Source organism: Bos taurus, chromosome 20 (assembly GCF_002263795.3).
Source record: "Bos taurus isolate L1 Dominette 01449 registration number 42190680 breed Hereford chromosome 20, ARS-UCD2.0, whole genome shotgun sequence".
In the NCBI taxonomy this organism is placed as follows: Eukaryota; Metazoa; Chordata; class Mammalia; order Artiodactyla; family Bovidae; genus Bos; species Bos taurus.
This window is the reverse complement of record NC_037347.1, coordinates 34388102-34412887: the sequence shown is the minus strand read 5'-3', so window position 1 is coordinate 34412887 and position 24786 is coordinate 34388102. Positions and strand designations below refer to the sequence as shown.

Below are 24786 nucleotides of genomic sequence, written 5' to 3'. Positions count from 1 at the left end.
TGCTGGAGAGGGTGTGGAGAAAAGGGAACTCTCTTACACTGTTGGTGGGAATGCAAACTAGTACAGCCACTATGGAGAACAGTGTGGAGATTCCTTAAAAAACTGGAAATAGAACTGCCTTATGATCCAGCAATCCCACTGCTGGGCATACACACTGAGGAAGCCAGAAGGGAAAGAGACACGTGTACCCCAATGTTCATTGCAGCACTGTTTATAATAGCCAGGACATGGAAGCAACCTAGATGCCCATCAGCAGATGAATGGATAAGAAAGCAGTGGTACATATACACAATGGAGTATTACTCAGCCATTAAAAAGAATACATTTGGGTCAGTTCTAATGAGATGGGTGAAACTGGAACCTATTATACAGAGTGAAGTAAGCCAGAAAGAAAAACACCAATACAGTATACTAACACATATATATGGAATTTAGAAAGATGGTAACAATAACCCTGTGTACGAGACTGCAAAAGAGACACCGATGTATAGATCAGTCTTATGGACTCTGTGGGAGAGGGAGAGGGTGGGGAGATTTGGGAGAATAGCATTGAAACATGTATAATATCATGTATGAAACGAGTCGCCAGTCCAGGTTCGATGCACGGTACTGGATGCTTGGGGCTGGTGCACTGGGACGACCCAGAGGGAGGGTAGGGGAGGGAGGAGGGAGGAGGGTTTAGGATGGGGAACGCGGGTATACCTGTGGCGGATTCATTTCGATATTTGGCAAAACTAATACAATATTGTAAAGTTTAAAAATAAAATAAAAAAAAAAAAACTGTCAGTTCACGCCCACCTATATGAATATGTAAAAGCCCTGTGTTTAAAACCCCCTTACCTCCTACCTCATCATCCCTGTGCCAGTGCCTCCCTTGGCTGGGTCCAATTCTCCCTTGAGGTGCTTTTTCTGTTTTTTCTGCTTTTTCTGTTATTTTTCAATAAACTTGTTTGTGCCACAGGTAAGACCTCAGATTCTTCTTTGTGTCCGTACCAAGAGCCAAGGTCCACAAAGGAAGATCTTCTTTGACCCTCTCCCTACCCAGTAATAGTTTCAAAACATGAATTTAACACAAGGAATTGGCTACATAGGTTTTGGAAGAGTAAGGAACAAAAAGAAGGAGGTGGGATCAATTCATAAACTTTCCTTTGAATGTGATTAGAGATTTCATGGGTTTGATCTTCATGATTCAAAGTGTTTACTAACTTTCCCACCAAATAATCATCAACAGTAACTCTTGGAGATGCCTTTCTAATAAATATTGTTCATAAATTCCAACAGAAGCTGCACTTAAAATCTTTGGTGTGGTTGGTTTGATGTTTTCCATCTCTCTGTTGACTTGATAAAACTTCTAGCTGCTACTGGTCTATAACCTGGTATCCTTTCACTGTCATTCAGAAGAAGAGATGTGCCTGACCTCCAGTTTGCTGCATGTAATCTTTAAAAAATTGGAGTTCACACTGCCTATAAGAATGTATGTTGATGTATGGCAAAACCAATACAATATTGTAAAGTAAAAAAATAATAATAATAACATAAAATAAAAAAGAATGCTGTCCAGGGGAACTATGCAAAGTTTCCCAAAATCTGCTGCCAGTTTCAACATTCATTTCTTTGTCTGACTGCAACCATTGTATTTTTGAACCACATACTTCTTTACAAATAATAAGCTATTTATTTGATTTTTCATGGTGTTGATATCATTACCAGCTGTATCTAGAGATCGAAGATACTGTAATTCTTCTGCTGCTTTACTTCTGACAGCTTCTAGCTCTCCAATATTGTCGCTCAATTTAATGATGTTAATAAAGTCCTCATACTTTCAATCAGAATCACAGATCATCCATAAGATATATTGATTAATATAATCAGGACATTGAGTTGATTTATTAATGGAAGAAGGATTTCCCATGCAAGGATTTTCCTGACAAAGATCACATGATCTTGTTCTGGAAATCTCCAGGAGGTAGCAATAAATACAAGAAGACCTCACACAAAGCCCTTAGGAATCCTTCTTCATCTTTGAGAGAAGTGCACAGCACAGTAGGTCATGACAAATGTCCTTTTGCATTTCAGCTTCAAAGAAGGTATCTACGAGATCTTCTTCTGTACCTTTCACTTGATCATCTTTTTCTGTTATCTTTTGTTGAGCCTTTCTGAGTACTTGAGATGAAAGATTTTATCCTTCCTTCAGTCAGACTGCATTTTATGTGCACATGTTAGCTGAGCTGGATATGTTAAAAGACTCTAGTTTCAGAGGATTGGATGAGGCTGATGGAGAATCTTTTAATGGATCTCCTAAAGGAAGCATAACTTTATCTTTAGATGACCTTTCCTAAGTATCCTCTGCTGATTCAGTACAACTTCATACTTACATTTCAGACACTGGTGTTTGTAATGATCATGACAAGACATGCCCATTATATAACATCACTATGTACTGGCACAACCTCAACAGTGAGAAGATGTGGAAAACCTACTGCTGTCACAGTGACTTTCACAACTTCCACACGAGGAAGCTACGGAAGCAAAAGGAAGAAGGCATGACACCATGATGTGAGGCTGCTAGAACTACTGGGCTTGAACCCTTTAGCCTGCACCTGCTGCTGTGCTGTTACTAGAATCATTTGTCACAGTCACTCCTGGATTGCTGAAGAGGGGTCATATCCATCAAAGTGGGGATCTATCAAAGGTATGACCTCTACCAGATTCCTGTGGTCAAGAATCACACAACTCTCAACATATCCACCACAATACTGTAATCCAATTCCCCTACCTTTTCTCACTAGTGCCTCTTATTTACAGAACCTAATATGAATTGAGTTTTCATAGGAGGCTGGTAAATGCTATCTGCAGATTCCTGTTCTGCAAAAATACAGAGCAGAGTCCAGAGGGAAATGGGACCTGAGAATATCCAGATACTTGTCCAGCACAGGAGGCAATCTGCTACTCCACCCACAATGAGTTGTTTTTCTATTAATAGTGTTAGAAGTAGCTGCCTGCACATCCTCCACACTTTTTCAACTGGTGCTTTTTGTTTCCTGCAGCACATAGTGATGGGTCAAGTGAACAATCTAACCCTTTAAACTGACCTGATCTGATTGGCCCACAGGGAAGAGAAAGACATTTAGGGACTTACCACTTCAATCCTATTGTCAACTTGTGTAATGGAAAGGAAAAGCAAAGCATAATACTAAAGAGTAAGTGTGTGCTATTGGACAGTTCTTTGAAATCTATTAATAGAACACTGCATCAGGAAATTAATCATCTCAGTAGAAGAGAATCCAATCCCTGTTCTCTTGATCTCTGGTTGATGTTCCTGCAATAGCTGAACATCAGCCTAGAGGACAGAAAATAAGAAAGTATAGGAGATCAAATCATGCAGTAGGGAAATGTTTCCTTATCCTTGAGAATATTTAGCTCAGATTGCAAACCTAAATAGAGAAACTTGCTTAATTTATTTTTCTTAAACACAAAATGTGCTGTGCTGTGTACTAAGTCACTTCATTTATGTCTGATTCTTTGTGACCCCATGGACTGCAGCCCTCCAGGCTCCTCTATCCAAGGGATTCTCCAGGCAAGAATACTGGAGTGGGTTGCTGTGCCCTTCTCCAGGGATTGAACCTGCATCTCTTACATCTCCTGCATTGGCAGGTGAGTGCTTTACCATCAGTGCCACCGGGGAAACCCTAAATACAAAATAGTTACAAAGTAATATTTACAAATTATATATAAGGTATAAAGTAAAAACACAATAGACACCTGAATATTTTGTTTCACTCTCCCTCCCTTCTTCCACTATTCTCAATTCTGCATTTATAACAATTGCTCATTGTTAGAATATTATGAAGTATGTTTGTATCCCCGAATAAGGCACTTCTTTATTTTGCATATTTTAATATTCATGTAAATGAATTATAATCTATATAATCTTGTAAAATAAACACATTTACTTTAAAATATGTTCTACTATTAAATTTTAATCTTTCATGTAGCTATGTTTTATTCATATTCATTGCTGAGTAATATTTCTATTTCAATTTTAAATATAATGAGTCAAAATTTCATGCTTCATTTATTCTTTCAGCTCTTTGTGGATTTTGCTTTTTGTTTCAATTTCTTTTAATATTCAGACAGTTCTGCTACAGAATCTTTGTCTTCAAATCCTAATGCAAATAAGCAGTTGTGAGTGTATCCTCAAAGATAGATAGAATTTCTGAATAACAAGAAATACTGCATGCATTTAATTTTAAGAATTTAAATCTGTTTTCCAAAGTGGATGAACACACTTAAAATCCTTCCAGCTGCTTCTCCTTCTCATTAATACTTAATTTTTTCCCACTTAATTTTTTTTCCAGTGTGGTTCTGTTATTTTCAGAACATTTATCAGAATATTGGCCAGTATAGATTATGACCAAATGACCAATTGAAAAATTCATGCTATGACTGTCATTAGTTTGCAACTGGAATATATGGCTTTCTGAGAGTGCTTTGGCATTCTGATAGAGTCAATACATACAAAATAAAATTTAAGATGTGTCTCAAAGAGAAATTTTTAAAAATTATAAATTATTGAAACAAATATTTTCATGTATTAAACATCTTCCAAGGCTGGATTTTTGTGCAAGGGTATTTTTACTTATAAAAGATGGCAACATGGTGATGTTTAATTCACTTTTAAAGGTTGATCTCAGATGTTGTGTACAGTTATCTGGTCAAGTAAGTAAACTGTCAAATAGATTACATGCAAAGAATAGGTCACAAACTCCACAGATGCGACCATCAGCTTTCAGTTTGCTAAAAGAAGCTGTATTTGTTCCTAGTTCAATGCCTTCCAGAATTATTAAAAAATTCATCAAACACAGTAAAGGGTTTTTTTACCCATTTTATCTGCAGATTGACAGACAGAGTTTTGAATTATATGTTAAAGTACACTGAAATAAAATATTACTTTGATAAGCTAATTATGAGGTATACTTTTATATTAGGCTTCTTGAGGAATTATAATATCAACAATACTCATAAGTACATTAGCATTCATGCTACAGGATGGAGGATGAATTAGTTATTCTTGTTCAAAAATAATTTATAAATTTCTAAATCTACAGAGTTAGGGCATGTGTTGAAAAAATACAGATAAATATAAGCCTGAACATATATGGGTATGAATCTGTGCTATTATTTTCAGAAATATAGAGAAACAAATGTAGATAAATTCTGTTTACTTTGTTTATGGTCTTATTTCCTTCAAATATCACAATATAATCACAAATAGAATAAAATTTCAAGTAGATAAAGGCATTAAATGTGAATCCTTCCTAATTTTCATTTAATTCTTATTAAAAACTTTGTCAAGTTCAATTTAAGATCACAGAGCTTCTGTCACACTGTGAGATAAACATTTTTTCATTAACCCTTTCAATACATTTAGAATATGAAGGAATAATCCTTTGGGGTGAGAAAGTACACTAGTAAAATTTTTATGGAGGGTATAAAGACACTTTTTTCCTGAGTCTCATCTTTATTTGGTCAAGTTCCTTCCTGATAATGCAGCCATGTGAACAGAGAAACCACAGGACATCACCCAGCCTCCCAAAGCACCCTTTCCAGTAAACAAGGAACCGAAAGTCCTCCTCCTCCCCTGTCATTTCATGTCACGATGGAGACAGCATGGATGCCAGGACAGTGGCCAAGCCCCTCCAAAATGCTCCTCCTCCCCAATCACAAAGCAGAGTGAGAACTTGACTCAGGGGCTGAGAACCTCATACGGATGTGTCACTGGGTTGTAGGGAGCTGGGTGGAAAGGAAAGACTGTCTTCAAAATTCAAAACTTATTAAAAGTTTAACATTTATGTAAGTTTACATAAGACTTAAATGTTTATACAAGACTCAGTCATTTCACTTCCAAATTGAAGCCATGCAAGGAAGAATGGAAGTAGGAAAATACAAAAGCTTCTGAAGATGACTCATCCAGGACATTTTCTGTTAAGGGTTGCATAGAAATTAGCTTTAGGTGGAGACTGTGTGAGAACAAGAAAGAAGAAATTATTAAAAGCTTTGCCCACATGACTGATTTAGCAGAAAAGGAGAAAGTGACTGTGCAGAAGCCACTGGGGTGACTGGGAGACAATGGCCAGAACAATGCCAATGAGCAGGTGAGAGGGGTTAAGATCAGTGGATTAACTGAGTTGACAATGGGTGGATTGTCCATCATGTATATGTAGAGTGCAGAAGCAGTAGGCATGCAAGTGGAGACTAGATTTTGTGGAAGGAAGGGGAGTAGTTTTCATCTGTATGTCACAACAGGTTTGTGACCAAATGACCTACTGAAAAATTCATGCTATGACTGACTGTCATTAGTTTGCAACTAGAATGTATGATTTTCTGAGAGTGCTTTGGCATTCTGATAGAGTCAATGCATACAAAATAAAATTTACAATGTGTCTCAAAGAGAAGTTTTTAAAAATTATGTTATTAAAACAAATATTTTCATTTATTAAACATCTTCCAAGACTGAATGAGAAGAAAAAAGATGCTGAAGATTTAAGATAACAAAAGGATGAGAAGGATAAAAATAATGATGTAGGTGGGAAAAATAACTTGCAGTAGGCTTTCCAGAAATTGCTGAATGGTCACCCAATATTTAAGGTCATGTGTTTAAAGAAGGGTCACTTACTACACTGGTGAGATTATGGCACCTGCTCAGGTGATGAGCTCAGGCATGGAACAGATGACTGTTGGATTGAACTAAGGTCAACATTTTGTTCTGATACATATCATGGAAGCAGGAGGGCAAGGGAGTAAAGATAATTTGAGAGGAGGAGATTTGGGGCTGTCCCATGAAATCTGATTTGGATAAGTAGGGGCATGAGGAGACAAGGTTCAGCTCAGTTCGGTTCAGTCTCTCAGTCGTGTCCAACTCTTTATGACCCCATGGACTGCAGCACGCCAGTCTTCCCTGTCCATCACCAACTCTCTGATCTTACTCAAACTCATGTCCATTGAATCAGTGATGCCATCCAATCATCTCATCCTCTGTCTCCTTCTCCTGCCTTCAATCTTTCCCAGCACCAGGGTCTTTTCCAATGAGTCAGTTCTTCACATCAGGTGGCCAAAGTATTGGAGTTTCAGCTTCACTATCAGTCCTTTTAAAAATGGAAGTATCAATGGACAGGAGATGCCTGTGTGGTGGTCATTTCCAAAGCGGTTTCGTAAGTGAACTCAGGGATGGAAACCACCTCTTATTTATGCCAATGAAACAGCAAATTATTGTGATGAAAAATGGTAAACATACAGTGAATTGTGGACTTTTTAAAAGAAACTCCTTGCTAAGATGCAAAGAATTCCAAGTGACTTAACAGTACAGTTGGTGAAGGAAGGTGTTTTCCAAAAGAATGTTGCTCTTATGGTTAACTAGGAAAAACTAAGACAAACTGCTCTCCATTCAGGCAAATAGAGGAACAGGGAAGATCTGATGTTGTGTATCAGTGTACATCTGCTGTGATAGCTGGAAACCTTTAGCTTTGAATGTAAGCAGTACTACATAGATTTCTCTTACACTGAGTAACTCCAGAAATAAGAAGGTCAAGTTATTCAGCATGGCTCATTTTTCATCTTGTTCTGAACTTGGCAAAACTTTGCAAAATTCAGAGCTCCTGTTGAATTCTTAAGGGCACTGGAGCCTTGGCTCAGATGCATGAGCAAAATGGGAAATGGCCCCTTTGTCCTTTGGTCAATAAATTCAAACCAAATAAGGGCCAAGCTGGAACAGACTGGATGTGCAAACTTCCAAAGAGAGACCACAACATGCACAGAGCCACGCCACTTCAGCATTTCCCCCATTCCTCAAAAGTAGGAAGCCTGATGAATCGGTGGTAGTTCTACTCAGCTCAAGTCATGCTCTTTCCATGCAACCATGATTACATTCTAATTAAAAAGGAAAGTTTTGGGAACTTAGCTTTTGGAGTAAAAAATTTTAGGAATGGTGAGGTCTTTATAAAGTATTAAATCAAAAAGGCAAGACTTTTTTTTTCTAATGAATTCTTTTTTTAATCTTTTTATTTTATTTTTAATTAATTTATTTATTTTAATTGGAGGCTAATTGCTTTACAGTATTATAGTGGCTAACATGGAGCTATTTATCTCAGGGTGAGGACAGTTGAAACTCACCTTTATTTATCTAAAGTTGTATGAAATCACATCTAAGTAATTATTCCTCCCTCTAATGGTCACTACCTCAACTTCCAACAATGTGTTTAATATGCTGTTAGCTTTCTATTCCTTGATTCTTATTTCACTACCACCACAGTCTACCTCTCCTTGCAGTTAAAATCTTTCAATAGCTCTCATTGCTATAGAAAACAATACAAAATCTTTTTAGCCTGGTATTAAAGGATAACCCATTGACTCAAAATCTATAACAATATTTACAATGTATATGCAATGTTCTAAGAAATGCTATGATGGGTGAGATAGGTAAAGTCTCTGTGTTTACATTATAAGAGGAACAGGAGGAATGGAGAACATTTCAATAACATTCAAGTCCTATTTGCTGTTGTTTAATTGCTAAGTCGTGTCTGACTCTTTTGTGACCCCATGGACTGTAGCCCACGAGGCTCCTCTGTCCATGGAATTTCCCAGGCAAGAATACTGGAGCAGACTGCCATTTTCTTCTCCAAGGGATCTTCCTGTTCCAGGGATCAAACACGCATCTCCTGCACTGGTAGGTGGATTCCTTACCACTTGTACCACCAGGAAAGCCCTAGGGTTCTATAGCACCATTAGAAAGGGGTAATGCATGCCATCTCATTTAATCTTTAAAACAATCTCATAAAAAAGAGGCAATCTTATTTTCATTTTACAGTTAAGAAAATTGAGGCTCAGATTAAGTAACTTGCCAATTTTCACTCAACCAGCAAGAGATGTGGCCAGTGTGAATATATCGCAACTTGGCTTCACAGACCTTAACCATTAAGTCTATTCCTTCCAGTACAAGTCTTCTAAGTCTATCCCTTCCTGAATACCTGATTGCATTCAGGTATGCACAAAATTTCACCCTTACTATTTGCAACACCAAACACAAATGTGCCCAGAATAAAGAAATGTTAATGTTTTAAATGGGCCTGGCGTGCTGCGATTCACGGGGTTGCAGAGTCGGACACGACTAAGCGACTGAACTGAACTGAACTGAACTGAATGTTTTAAATGGCTTCTTTTGGATAACTGGATATAAAGAGTCTCTGAGAAACATTTTTCTTGGTGATTTTCATATTCTTGTATAGATTGTGTATTCTTCATATAAGTGATTTTTCTTGCTTGTTTGTTTTGTTGATTCACTGACTGTTCTAAATCCTGGGAATCCTGAGAAACCAAGTACATTTTCCATTTTAAAATAAAAACCACAACATGTCAAACTTACTAAAATGGTAGAAATCTTATACTAAATATAACTTTTGAAATTCATAAATAATTCTGTCACTGTATTTGTTTACAACATTTATTCAAGAGTTAAATATCATATCAAAGTTGCAACTAACTTTAGATTTACAGAGATGAAAACTGTAGTCTACCAAAGAAATAACCAAATAAGAACTTGATATGGGTTGTTTAAAACTGATTCAATTTTGAAAACTCCCAAGTTGGAAAATGATTCATAGCGCTAAGCTTTGGAGAAAAAAAATAAATGCACATCGTCATTTTGTTATGCAGTAATGAAAACACAAGTGTAGATGTAGGGCATATTTTTAAATTCCTGCATCTTATCTTCATAAAAACCATCTCAAAGTTCTCTAGCATTTCATTCTCAAAGCTATCTTTCCAATCTGACAGTTACAAACTATATTTGTAACTAAAATAATAATGCATAATGACAGATTAATTAAGTCAGAAAACAAAATGCAAAAGCACCTTTTAATATCTTTCTTTACCCGTAAGCACACTTCTGGCCCACCCTATATCTTCACCAGTGTGACCTGCCACAAGTATTTCTGTGTCCTTTGGTCAGAGATGTTATTAAAATAACATGCAGATTCAAGGGGAGAAACGTGCTCTTCTCTGGTTGGTAAGGAAAGAACTGTTTGGTTTGGTTTAATTAGGTTTTCATTTAGACACATGAAATAGATTTTACCTTAAGATGATAAGTTAAAAAAAGAGGCACATTAAGCAACTGGCTGAGACACCAGTACTTAGGGTAATCTGACAGTACTCTTTGTATTAAAATTTATTGGATTAAATCAAGATGATAATGAGGAAGAAATAAAGACAGTGACGTAGGAAGATGCCGAATTCACCTCCTGCTACGAGCACTTCAAAGCTACATCGATACATGGAGCAATTCTCATTGAAAGCAAACTGCAGTCCGGTAGAAAATCTCTTAGACACCCAAGGCTGTTACAAAGATTCACACAAAGTCAGGTCAGAGGGGAAGGGAAGCAACTGGGTTAGGACCCACGCCCCTAGGAGGGACACAGACCAGGAAGGAGATTACCTGGGCTGGGAGATCCTCCCTGGGGAGTGAGCAGTTGCATCCAGCCTTGGGATTGGAAACCAGGAGGATGAGTCCCCTTAGCTGGTTTGCAAACCCGTGGGATGGACTGATAGCAGGGCTGTAAGAAATACAGACTCTGCTCGTGAAGAGTACATGCATACATGCTCACTCCAGAAACAAAGTGGAGGAAGCAAACAGAAACTGCTTAGGACTCTGACTGATTACTCATGAGAGCCCAGCACATGCCCCCAGACCACGCTCACTGCCCACTCTGGCCCCAGCTCCAGCACTCTCCCCCCAGGGCAGAGGGGCTAATGCTGGAAGTAGCCAGGACACACACCAACAGAGAACAGAACCAGCTTGGACTCAACCCTCAGGGCTTTTGCTCCAGCAGCTTGGTACCTGAACACATCTCTCCCTCCCCAGTAATGTGCTATTGGCCACTGAGCAGAGGAGAAGGCTTGGCTGTGGCTTTAGTCCCTCCATATCCATTTATATGTCCTAGCAATGTGATATCTGAAAGCACACCTGTGGGAAGACAAACTAGTGCTCACTTAAGATCCAGCTCTCCCGCCAAAGCCACTGGGCACATGCAGACTGTACAGGAACACTGCCACACAAGGACACCCCTTCAAGACTAAGATAGGTAACTGTTTCACCTAACATCACAGAAACAAAAGTTAAGCAAAATGAGAAGACAGAGGAATTTGTTTCAAACTAAAGAATAAATGAAAAAAAAAAAAAAAAAACAACTAATGAAACAGAGATAAACGACTTACCAGATAAAGAGTTTAAAACATTAATAATATTGGGCTGCCAAAAAGTTCTTTGAATTTTTCTGTCCCATTTTATGGAATAACCTGAATGAACTTTTTGCCAAATTCAATAAGAATGCTAGCCGAACCAGCGAAAAAAATAGATGAACACAGCAAGAATTTTAACAAGGAACTAGAAAATTCAAAAAAGAACCAGTCAGAACTGAAGAATACAATAATTGAAATGGAAGACATGCTAGAAGGTATTAACAGAAGATAAGGTGATACAGAAGAAAGCATAAGTGACCTGAATGACAGAATAATGGAAATCATCCAATCAAAACAGCCCAAAGAAATACAAATTTTAAAATGAGAACAGTTCAAGGGACCTTGAGACATCAAATGAACCAACATCAAAGTTATAGGACTCCCAGAAGGAAAAGAGAGAGAGAAAAGAGTCAACAAAATATTTGCTGAAATTACAGCTGAAAATGTCCCAAACTGGAAGAAGGAAACATATAAGCAAGTACAGGAATCACAGACTCCCAAACAAAGAGACCCACAGCAAGATGTATCATAATTAAAATGGCCAAAGTTCAAGAGAGAATTCTAAAGGCAGCAAAAGAAAAACAAAAAAAAATCATATCAAGGGAACTCTCATTAGGCCATTAGCCAATTTTTATGGAGAAATTTGGCCAACCAGAAGGGAGTGGCATTTTAATACATGAGCTGAATGGAATAAATCTGTAACTTCGGATACCCAGCAAGATTTCATTTAAAATTGAAAGAGAAATAAATAACTTCTCAGAAAAGCAAAAGCTAAGAGTTCACCAAGACTAAACCTGCCTTAAAGAAATGTTAAAGGATCTTTTCCAAGTGAAATAGAGAAAGGCCACAGCAAGAGGTCAGAATCTATAGGAAAGGAAAATCCCAGTAATAAATGCAAATATACAGTGAAGATAATAACAACAATCGACATGGCAATTATAGCAATGACGTGATAGGAATAGGAGCATAGTTTACTCTGCTCTTTCTCTGACTCTCTCCTATTCCTTGGCTTGTTCTTCTTCATATACATATTCTAGTTAGCACAGATTGCTAGGAAGACTTTCATAGACCATGTAACTCTGAGGCTTTTATTTCGAGATTCATAAACAGACGTTAAGAAAGATCCAGAGTCCTCTCTGAAATTGAATGGTATTTGTTTATATATAGGTATGTTCATTTTTCTGGAAATTGAAACCCATTCTCAGTGTTCCAATAATTAAGAACAAAATTCTAAGCCAACATATACTTATTCTATAAATGAGGCAACTGAAGTCCAGAGAAATGGACTTCAGGTCCACAAATGAGATTCAGGTCAGGTATTACAGTGAGTTGATCTGAAAGCATTTACCTACATCCTTAAATTTAGGTTAAGTATTTTTAAAAATGCATTTTTGCCTCAAACATCACACTGGTTTAAGTATATCTTATGTAGAAAGAATGATGAAATTGAATTTTAATGTAGAGTGAAGAGGTACTAACATACCTGAGAGTGGATGGGTGAAATAAGATTTACGCAGATTTCTGAAACCGACACCTAATATTTTCTCAGAAATTGCTTTAAGACGTAACGCTTTTTTAAAGCTTTAGGAGATGATAGAAGAAAACAGAAAAATATTCTTGAAGGATGTTAAGGGACAGGGTGTGCTATTTTGTGTCCTGAGTTACCCAGCCCAGAAATGTGTGAGCCACTTTCTATCCTGTACTCTTCCTCACCTGCCAGTTGGTTCCACCACTTTAATCTCTCTCTCCTGGGTTTGTCTCCCCTTTGTCTGTCAATACCTTAATGCACGGCATCCTTATTTTCACCTGGACTATAGACACAACATCCAGACTAAGTCTGTATTTTGTTTTGTTGCTTTAAGTCTGCCAGCTCCCCCATCTCTCCATTCGTTCACTCTTATATTGTCAAAGGTCTGCTTTTAAGACTGAACTCACATCCTTTTACATAACTCTTTCCTGGACACTCCATTCTCTTACCACATTCCAAAACAATCCTTCCTACAGGGCATTCAGACACCTACTGATATTAATAAACTTGCCATACTTTTTCAGGTCTCTGCATCTTGTTTTTTCATATTTCTTTGCTAGAAATCATCACCCTAGTCCTCCCTCCCACAGAGACTCAGCTCAGGCATTTTCAAATTGAAGAAGTCTTTCTGGACACTTATCTCCTACTCTTGCCTCATGGTGCTGCTGATTCAGGTGTCTCTTCTCTGAAATTCAATGACCTCTCCACCAGAGCATCACTTGTACAATGAACACTCTGATTCTCACGCCGTGTCCCCAGTCACACTAAATTTCTTCATACAGTTATCATACCCTGCTTACTTTCATAACCCTGAAGCACACAAAACAGGTGAACAAAATTGAAAAATGTTCAACTTAAATTTGTATCAGTTCTCTTTATCTTTGTACCAAAGCCATAAAGCTGACTATATATTTTATTCAGTTGGCCCCAATCAGTGTTTTTCTTGGAAGTTTAAGGGAACACAGTCTTTTAAATAATAGCCAGTGTTAATAGTTAGTATTTGTAGTGTGCTCCCTATGGACCCAGGAACAATACCAACTATTTTACAACCATTATGTCTTTTTAACCTTGAAACATAGCCCTACTTTATGCATATAAAGACTGAGGCCCAGGGTATTCAAATGAATTAATTTCTCAAGGTTTCCCAATCAAAAAATGCAGAATCAGAACTTAACCACAGTTTAGTTGATGTCCTCAAATGCTATACTGCATATGGAGTACCTAGTGTACCATTTTATGAAGTAGAATTTAACTACAAATATCTGATCTCTTTCCCTATGCAGTAAAATTCCACTCTAAGTGTCTATTCATTTCTTTTTACATTTTAAAAGCAAGCCCAGAGAATGCACCTATTTAGTTTAGTGATGAGCTCATACATTATTTCATCTTGGCAACAATTTAAAATCAAAAGGTAGCAATATAAATAACACATCTAAAAGCATACATAACAATGGAAGCAAATAGATATTTATAGAGAATACCATGGCATCATAAACTTTTCAGAGAACCATCAGAGTGATAAAATCTTTGGCATTATCTCAGTTTAATCCTTAAGATTTTTGGACTGTATGTAGATTAGGAAAATGTAGGTACTCATTTTGTATATGGGTGCAAACACTAAGGGCCCAGAAAGGCCGAGTGCCATTGTAAGAGTGATTGCATACTTTGTAAGAGTGAAGTCTACAACTAATGTCTCCTGGATTACAGTCCACTATTAGTTAGCTTTGAGAGAATAGGAAGATAAGCCCTCCTCACCCTTTAAAATAACAACCTTAAAAAAAAAAAAGAAACAAGAAAACACTCTTTGCATCCCATCCCCTTTGACTTGCAGAAACCAGGCCCATTCCTGTCAAACTACACCCCTCCAAAACCCACCCCCAGCTCTCACTCCCTTCTCCCACCCTAGAATCTCAGTAATTCATTCCTTAAATCACATGTGTGAAGCTTTGGAAAGCTAAATGGTTAGAACACAGAGTGTCCAGTGTGGCACATTAATATTTTCAAGTTCAACCAGATGTATTTGAAATGTTTATAAATCCAGCTGGCATCTGGCATTTGTTAGGAAAGTAACTCAGCTTTTAAAATGCCTGCCAACCCTGTGGCAAGTCAAGTTGTACCCACTTAATGAGAAATGTAGCTGTTAGCTTCTCTCCAAGCTAGCCAGATGCCACATGCTGCCACGCATCTACCAAAATAATATTAACAAAGTGCTGACACGTCCATGATTTGCATTTAGATTCAGATTACGAAATAGAGCTGTGATACCAGAAAGCTGATTGATGACCCCAAAGTCAAAAACAGCTGTTTAAGTGGGTCCCCTGATATCTTTAGGAACTTTTTTTTTTCTGTATTATATCCCATGCTTGTATTTTTATGATGTACATAGGATCATTGGATCCTGTTTCAATGCCCCATGGAGAACTGACTTGTAGGTCACACTACATGGGCTCCGAAATAAATCTCTACATGCTTGAATGCTAAAGCATAAGGCAAGAAATAAAAGAGTGATGTAAATGAAAATTACATGTATTTTCTTCCTGCCACTATTGCTTTCTATGCTTTTAATTGTTTGGGGTTGTTGTTCAGTTGCTAAGTCATGATGGACTCTTTGTGACTCCATGGACTGCAGCACACCAGGCCTCCTTGTCCTTCACCATCTCCTGGAGTTTGCTCAAATTCACCTCCATTGAGTTGGTGATGCCATTCAACCCCTTCATCCTACATCACCCCCTTCTCCTCCTGCCTTAAACTTTCCCAGCATCAGGGTCTTTTCCAATGGCTCTTTGAGTCAGGTAGCCAATATAATGGAGCTTCAGCTTAAGCATCAGTCCTTCCAGTGAATATTTCCTTTAGGATTGTCTGCTTATTTATTTATTTATTGAAGGATAATTGCTTTACAGAATTTTGTTGTTTTCTGTCAAACCTCAACATGAATCAGGCACAGATATATACCCTTTTGAACATCCCTCCCATTTCCCTCCCCAACCCACCCCTCTAGGTTGATACAGAGTCCCTGTTTGAGTTTCCTGAGCCATATAGGAAATTCCTGTTGGCTAATTATTTTACATATGGTAATATAAGTTTCCGGGGTACTCTTTCCATACATCTCACCCTCTCCTCCCCTCTCCCCAAGTCCATAAGTCTCTTCTCTATGTTTGTTTCTCCATTGCTGCCCTGTAAATAAATTCTTCAGTACCATTTTTCTAGTTTGATCTCCTTGCAGTCCAAGGGACTCTAAAGCACTACAATTCAAAAACATCAATTCTTTGCTGCTCAGCCTTCTTTATAGTCCAACTCTCACATCCATACATGACTACTGGAAAAACCATGGCTTTGACTAGACAGACCTTTGTCAGCAAAGGAATGTCTCTGCCTTTTAATATGCTGTCTAGGCTTGTCATCACTTTCCTTCCAAGGAGCAATTTCATGGCTGCAGTCACTGTCCACAGTGACTCTGAAGCCCCCCAAAATAAAATCTGTCACTGTTTCCACCTTTTTCCCCATCTATTTGCCATTGTTTGAGAGTACAAAATGAATATTCAAAAAATGAGTCCAGGTTGGCAGAGAACATACGTGTGCTACAGTTTTTCCCAATAATGGGATCTCAGTACATTTGGTGTCTGCTTATTTTGAGATTTCAAACTCTTACCAAGGTGTTTTCAGAACTGGTAAGTACCTTCATATCTCTTACTATCCCCCGAAGACATGAACTCTCCAGCAGTCGGCAGCTGTAAATTTTCCTCAGAAGAAGCATGATTTGTCTTTGGGGTTGTACGTATGATGAAATAGTCAAGAATTTTTATAGCAAGGATAAGAAGCTAACAAAACACAAAAGTCACATTCTCATTTTCAATTATGTTTTTGACATAGCAGAAGCTGCCCAAGGGGCAGAAGTTTAATCTTAATCTGACATGTTTTGACTAATAGCATGAAGTTTGGAGGAAAAACAGAGAAATGAATGTCGAAACTGAAGAAACTCTCTCTAGGATTATATTTAATTCACTCTCTTCTCTACAGAGATATCTTAATTATGTGATATTTTGTAACTATCTTGTTCCCAAATTGGGTAAGATCAAGAAATTTAAAATTGAGCAAAAATTTATATTCTCAGAGAATTTTTTAAAAGTCTTTGAAAATGAATATGTCCTCTTCCAAAGTACCCAGAATTTACCTTAAAACAGTATTTTGTCTTATTCTAGTTATAAGTATGGTACACAGATGAGACTAGACATTTGTCTAATGCAGAGTCAATATAAATAAGTTGCGTGAAATGGCCTCTCTCATTCTTATGCAAAATCAGCAGGTTTTCCAAAAAGAATTCCTGTGTCTAGTAGTCCCAATTCTTTTAACCACAACCTAGTAGGTAGGATCTGTTCTCATCCTTCCTCACCTGGCCACAGAAATTATTTTTGTACTATAAGATGATTGTCTATATTTAATTTAGCATTTTCTCCTTTACCTGTGGTTCTTATGTTACGTACATAAATTTTGAACCCCCTAACTACTGTTAACCACATACATACCGATTTGCTTCCCCCAAAAGGGAAACCCAAGGGAATATTAGAGATCGTGACATTTAATGAATTATGGTTAAATCAAAATTTCCCTTCAAGTTCACAGAGTATAAATGGTTCTTTTAAGTACAGAAGGGTTACTTCTTCCTACAGTAGGCAGGGAAAAAGGAGAGGAGAGGGAGGAGGAAAGGGAAAAAAGCAGCAAAGGAAGGCGCGATGGAGAAAAGGAAAGATCATATGTGAGGCCACTGGGAACTTACTAATTTAACTATCTTAACGAATCTCATTATTAGTATTTGTGCCTTAGAGATGAGGCAACTGAGCTTCTATGAGGTTAAATAACCAGCTGAACCAGAATTTTATTTCAAAGGCCATAAATGCTTTTGTGAGTACGTAAGAGTATGACCTTTCCTGAAATACCTGAAATCAAAAAACTAATTTGATTTGAAATTGAAAAGCTTTGCCTTTTCATATTGGCAAAGAGTTCATGTAAAGAACAGAAAAATTTTGGTATGAAAAATGGATATCTATTTTTTTTAGATTTTACATATAAATGATACTATATATTTGTCTTTGTCTAGTTTATTTCACTTAGTATGATAATCTCTGGGTCCCTCATGTTGCTGCAAATGGCATTATTTCATTTTTTATATATTTATTTATTATATTCATTTATTATACAATATACCATTGTATAAACACTCAATTGTATAAATATACATCACTATTCATTCATCTGTCAATGAACACAGGCTGCTTCCATGTCATGGCTATTGTAAATAGTGATGCAATGCACATTGGGGTGCCTGTATCTTTTCACTTATGGTTTTCTCCAAATATATGCCCAGAAGTGGGATTTCAGGATCATATGGGAGCTCTAGTTTTAGTTTTTTAAGGAACCTCCATACTATTCACCATAGCGGCTGTACCAATTTACACTTCCACCAGCAATATAAGAGGGCTCCCTTTTCTCCACATTCTCTCCAGCATTTGTTGTTTGTAGACTTTTTGATACTGGACATTCTGACCGGTGTGAGGTGATACCTCTGAACTTATAGAACAGAAATAGACCCACAGACATAGAAAGCAAACTTGGCTGTCAAAAGGGGAAAGGGCATGGGAGGGATAAATTAGGAGTTGGGGATTTACACATACGTGATGCTATGGATAAAATAGATAACCAACAAGGACACACTGTGTAGTACAGAAAACTATATTCAATATTTTGTAATAGGCTATAAAAGAAGAGAATCTGATAAAGACTAGACGTATGTATATATAACTGAATCTCTTGGCTGAACAACTGAAACTAATACAACATTGCAAATCAACTATACTTCACAGGAAGCTCAGCTTGGTGCTGAGCTTTGATGACCTAGAGGTGTGGGATGGGGGTTGGTGGGAGGATGGTCTACAAGGGAGGAGATATATGTATGTGCATAGCTGATGCACATCATTGTGTAGAAGAAACTAACACAACACTATAAAGCAATTTAAAAAAAATAGAAAAGGATAAAAAAGTTTTGAAAAAAATGGGGGAAACTCTTCCTTTTTAGGACCTGCCCATGTGCCTCTCTAGGTCTTCTTCATATTGTTTGTCCTTGATCTGCCTTTTGAGAAATTTGTATGCAGGTCAGGAAGCAACAGTTAGAATTGGACATGGAACAACAGACTGGTTCCAAATAGGAAAAGGAGTACGTCAAGGCTGTATATTGTCACCCTGCTTATTTAACTTATATGCAGAGTACATCATTAGAAACGCTGGACTGGAAGAAACACAAACTGGAATCAAGATTGCTGGGAGAAATATCAAACACCTCAAATATGCAGATGTCACCACCCTTATGGCAGAAAGTGAAGAGCAACTCAAAAGCCTCTTGATGGAAGTGAAAGTGGATAGTGAAAAAGTTGGCTTAAAGCTCAACATTCAGAAAACTAAGATTATGGCATCCGATCCCACCACTTCATGGGAAATAGATGGGGAAACAGTGGAAACAGTGTCAGACTTTATTTTTCTGGGCTCCAAAATCACTACAGATGGTGACTGCAGCCATGAAATTAAAAGACGTTAACTCCTTAGAAGGAAAGTTATGACCAACCTAGATAGCATATTGAAAAGCAGAGACATTACTTTGCCAACAAATGTTCATCTAGTCAAGGCTATGGTTTTCCTGTGGTCATGTAGGGATGTGAGAGTTGGACTGTGAAGAAGGCTGAGCGCTGAAGAATTGGTGCTTTTGAATTGTGGTGTTGGAGAATATTCTTGAGAGTCCCTTGGACTGCAAGGAGATCCAACCAGTCCATTCTGAAGGAGATCAGCCCTGGGATTTCTTTGGAGGGAATGATGCTAAAGCTGAAACTCCAGTACTTTGGCCACCTCATGCGAAGAGGACTCATTGGAAAAGACTCTGATGCTGGGAGGGATTGGGGGCAAGAGGAGAAGGGGACAACAGAGGATGAGATGGCTGGATGGCATCACTGACTTGATGGATGTGAGTCTCAGTGAACTCCGGGAGTTGGTGGACAGGGAGGCCTGGGGTGCTGTGATTCATGGGGTCACAAAGAGTCAGACACGACTGAGAGACTGATCTGATCTGATCTGATGCTTTCTTTGATTAAACATTTTGGCTCAGAAATAGATCTCCTGTAATTTTTCTTATTACTGACCAATTTAAATATTCTGTCCCCATATATTCTACTTTCTCTTGCACTCCAGAATCCTTTGTGATCTGAGTTTAACAAAGTAAAGTTTTGCTCCTTTTCTCTACAAAACTTCAATTCTCATTGTTCCATTTCTCTCCCCTCTCCATTTACCACCTGCCTAGACAAAAACAAAGGAAACCCCAAGGAAGATTTTTTTTCCTACATATCTCATGGTATCATTTTTAAACTGTTGACACACAATACATTTTAATCTATCAACCATATCCTTTCCAAGTATACATAAGTGATTTTTAGTAGTAGTAACTTATTTGGGTTCTCCTTATAAAAGCCAGACTTCATTTATTCAGCAATATCTACCTATTATATGCTAGGTAGTATTTTAAGTACTGTAGATTTAACAGTAAAGGAACTAAGAGAGATCCTCCTCTATTAAACAAAGTGAACAACAACAAAAGCTCTAAATATTACAACAAGTCATAGTAATGGAATCTCTTACAGTTTACCAAGATGACATGATTTTGCTATACTCATGAATCCTGGGGAATTAATAGTTTATGCCTATAACTGAAAAATCATATATGTCCCTTAAAGTTCATTCCTCTTGTAGCTGCAAGTGAAAAACTAGAAGCAGTGAAATACATATTTAACCACAGTAAAAATGATAGATCTTTCACTTACTTTTAACATAAACAGAGGCGCTTGATGTAGGGGATAGAATGCACAGTCTAGAGTGGAGAGTATTCAGAAGGCTTAATAGGACGCTTCTGAAATATTATACTAAAACTGTCTACTTATGAGAGTTATGTATTTGAACTTGGATGAATAATAAACCAAGAGTTTGCTTTCCTCATCTGTAAAAGCACAACTTTGGAGTAGATTATAATAATTTAAAATTATAAATTGTTTCACTAATTACAGAGCATCTTCACATTCATTCAGTTCAGTTTAGTTGCTCAGTCATGTCTGACTCTTTGAGACCCCATGGACTATAGCACACCAGGCCTCCCTGTCCATCACCAACTCCCAGAGTTTATACCAACTCATGTCCATTGAGTTGATGATGCCATCCAACCATCTCATCCTCTGTTGTCCCCTTCTCCTCCCACCTTCAATCTTTCCCAGCATCAGGGTCTTTTCAAATGAGTCAGTTCTTCACATCAGGTGGCCAAAGTATTGGAGTTTCAGCTTCAACATCAGTCCTTCCAATGAATATCAGGACTGATTTCCTTTTGATGAACTGGCTGGATCTTGCAGTCTGAGGGATTCTCAAGAGTCTTTTCCAATGCCACAGTTTAAAAGCATCAATTCTTCAGCACTCAGCTTTCTTTATAGTCCAACTCTCATATCCATGCATGACTACTGGAAAAACCATAGCCTTGACTAGACAGACCTTTGTTGGCAAAGTAATGTCTCTGCTTTTTAATATGCCATCTAGGTTGGTCATAACTTTTCTTCCAAGCATGACATTCATTACCTTCTCACATTTCCATAATAAAGTTATCATGTTAGAAAAACAGAAACTGAATTTCCATTGTATATATGCAGAAAATGAAACTCAGAAAATACACTAAAGGTCATATTGGTAGGAACTGGTGAAACCAGAACCCAAATCCAGGTTTTCTGACTCCTCATCCACTACTTTGACTTTTCACTACTACATTATCTAGAAGCTACAAAACATGTGAATTTTTAGGTTTTACACCACCAGTATATTCTAGAAACACACTTTTTTTAAACTTAAAAATCAAGTAAACATTTATCAAACAAAAGACTCTTACATAATCATCCTAATTGTCACATTTTTTCACACTTGTATGAGGACCATTGAAGATTACAATCGGAGGAACCCCAATCTAGAAAGACTTCAAAGAGTACTTTGGGGAGTAATTTATGTGAAGAGGTGAAGGGGCGGGGAATGATGGAGGTCAAAAGCAACCTTTCCTACTCACAAACATTGCAGATAACACAGTGAAAGACAGAAAGGGAATTCATCAAATACATGTCAAAATTTGGACCTCATTCTATAACAAATTTCTTAATGGCTTTGAAACCTAAACTATTGATATAGTTTTCCCTTTTCATAAGAGAGCATTTAATTGCCCAGTTGCAAACACTAATTCTACTCCTGGTAGCTCAGCTGGTAAAGAATCCATGTGCAATGTAGGATTCATTTCTGGGTCAGGAAGATCCCTGGAGAAGAGATAGGCTACCCACTCCAGTATTCTTGGGCTTCCCTGGTGGCTCAGATGGTAAAGAATCTGCCTGCAATGTGGGAGACCTGGGTTCGAGCCCTGGGTTGGGAAGATCTTCTGAAGAAGGGATAGGCTACCCATGTCATATTTCTTGCCTGGAGAATTCCATGGACAGAGGTGCCTGAAAGGCTACAGTACATGGAGTCACAAAGAGTCAGACATGACTGAGTGATTTTCACCTCATTACACTATTGTTCCAGCAAGGTAGCAAGATACATATAGGTGTTAGAAGCTTTAGAGAAAACACTGTCTGGGGCATTCCTTTGGGAATTCTACAGTTGTTTGCTGCTGCTGCTGCTAAGTCGCTTCAGTCGTGTCCAACTCTGTGCGACCCCAGAGACGGCAGCCCACCAGGCTCTCCCGTCCCTGGGATTCTCCAGGCAAGAACACTGGGATGGGTTGCCATTTCCTTCTCCAATGCATAAAAGTGAAAAGTGAAAGTGAAGTCGTTCAGTCATGTCCGATTCTTTGCCACCCCATGGACTGCAGCCCACCAGGCTCCTCTGTCCATGGGATTTTCCAGGCAAGAGTACTGGAGTGGGGTGCCATTGCCTTCTCCGCTACAGTTGTTTAGTTAGCTCTTTTCACTGTCTGACAAGATCTTTCAAAATCAAGAAAGGAGCATCTCAAAATAGTAACAAATAGTAACTCTCTGTTGATTAGCAGACTTGGCTTCTGTGGAGGTTAAGTTCTGGACTGAGTATCTCCTGCCTACACCATATATTCCTTTTACCAAAAAGAAAAAAAAAAAAAAAGTAATACTCCCAACTACCTGTCACTTGAACCAGAGATTTTCCTACTTACAAAGGAAGTGATACCTATTTTAACAGGAAACTCTATGCATCACCAAAACTGTTTCTCAGTTTGTCGAGTTCTGAGCAAATGGTCTCACCTTGCAACATCCTACCATTCGTCACTACCACTGCTGATGGTCACACATTAATTCTTGGACTTGCATTCATGGGATATATAATCTCTTTATTTTGGTGGGATCAAAGATTTCTTTTATTGTTTTATCATTTCTGTACAACTGTAAGACTTTCACTCAAAATAGACATTGACCACTTACTTATTGGTCAGTCCAACAACATGAAGCAATTCTGGCTGCTGTCCTCTTCATATTGATCCAAGCCCACATAGCCCATCTAAACCAATGACTGCTGCTCCATGTCACACTAAGAGAGTGTGGGATGGAATATTTTCTAATGTTGGCAATAAGACTAAGTTTCAGAGTCTCCAGGTGAACTTCAAAGTCAAAGACCTTATAATCAGTAGCTCTCTTTCAACCCCTGCCAGCCTCCAGACACTTCTCCCCTCTAAGACCCTATCACTCTCTTCAACATGGCTCAGGCTTTCACAAAACATAAGGAAGTAGTATGATTTCCAACATCTATTGCTTTCTGCCCTGAAATATTCCTGAGAATATTTATTTTGTTTATTTCAGAAAATAAAAACCAGAGGATGGAGAAAGAAATTAGAGACAAGACAAATACAAATGTATAACGTTGTGTAACATCCAACCACACAAGCAAAGAGAAGACAATGAAATCAATCACCTATTATACTTTTTTATTTTGATCACCTCCTCTTTACCCCATTAGTGAGGGAAGGGTTACTGCCCTAGGGTTATGAAAGGACTAAACACAACATCTGACGTGAGACCGATGGGACAGATAGCAGTTCATATACTTAAAGCACAAGAGAAGACATAATGTTCCAAGCAGGATGACATGGAGGGTTGCACTCAGGAACTGAGTGAACAAGCAAGATCTGTGGGAGGCAAACTTTTGTAGTAACGAAAGAATGGAGTAAACTCTGTTCATCATGGAAAGATGTGCCTGGCTTGTTTGAATAATTTGACACCTGGTAGGGAGAGGCTTAATGCAATAGAACTGGTGTCTCAGAAGAGGAAGAGAAAATGGAGCATTCTCTCTCCCTCACCGTCTCTTTTCCTTTCTCCTAGTTTTCCCTCCCCCCAAACATTTGCACAAAGGAAAGGCCATTGCGAGGATACAGTAGGAAGCTAACTAGCTGCAAACCAAGAAGAGAGGTAACTTATTTACAAAACAGAAACAGATTCACAGGCTTAGAGAACGTGAACTGTGGTTACCAGGGGGGAAAGGAGGGGGTGGTTGATTGGGAATTTGGGATTGACATGTACACATTGCTATGTGTAAAATAGATGACCAGCAAGGTCCAACAAGGGGATGCGGCTCATATTCCTAAATAACCTAAATGGGAAAAGAATTCGAAAAAGAACAGATGTATGTATGTGCATAACTGAATCACTTTGCTGTACACCTAAAACTAATGCAACATTGTTAATCAACTATACTCAAGAAAAAATGTAAAAAAAACACTTTCCATTAGGTTTAGAAGAGGAGTCTGTTTATAAGGAGATATGACCACTGGAAACAAAGCTTTTATCTCTTTCAGATATAGTGCAATGTAGGAGAGACAACAAAGCTATTTGCTTCGATAAGAAGCCTCTTGGTTACTCCATCACTTTGCCTAATCTACCCAGGAGGTACTATTTTTA

At 38.0% G+C, this 24786-nt stretch overlaps 1 pseudogene; it reads right to left on the bottom strand.

Annotated features, from left to right (window-relative positions):
- Positions 1-1037: 1037 nt before the first annotated feature.
- Positions 1038-2173, bottom strand: LOC782462 (sorting nexin-13-like; annotated as a pseudogene).
- Positions 2174-24786: the final 22613 nt, after the last annotated feature.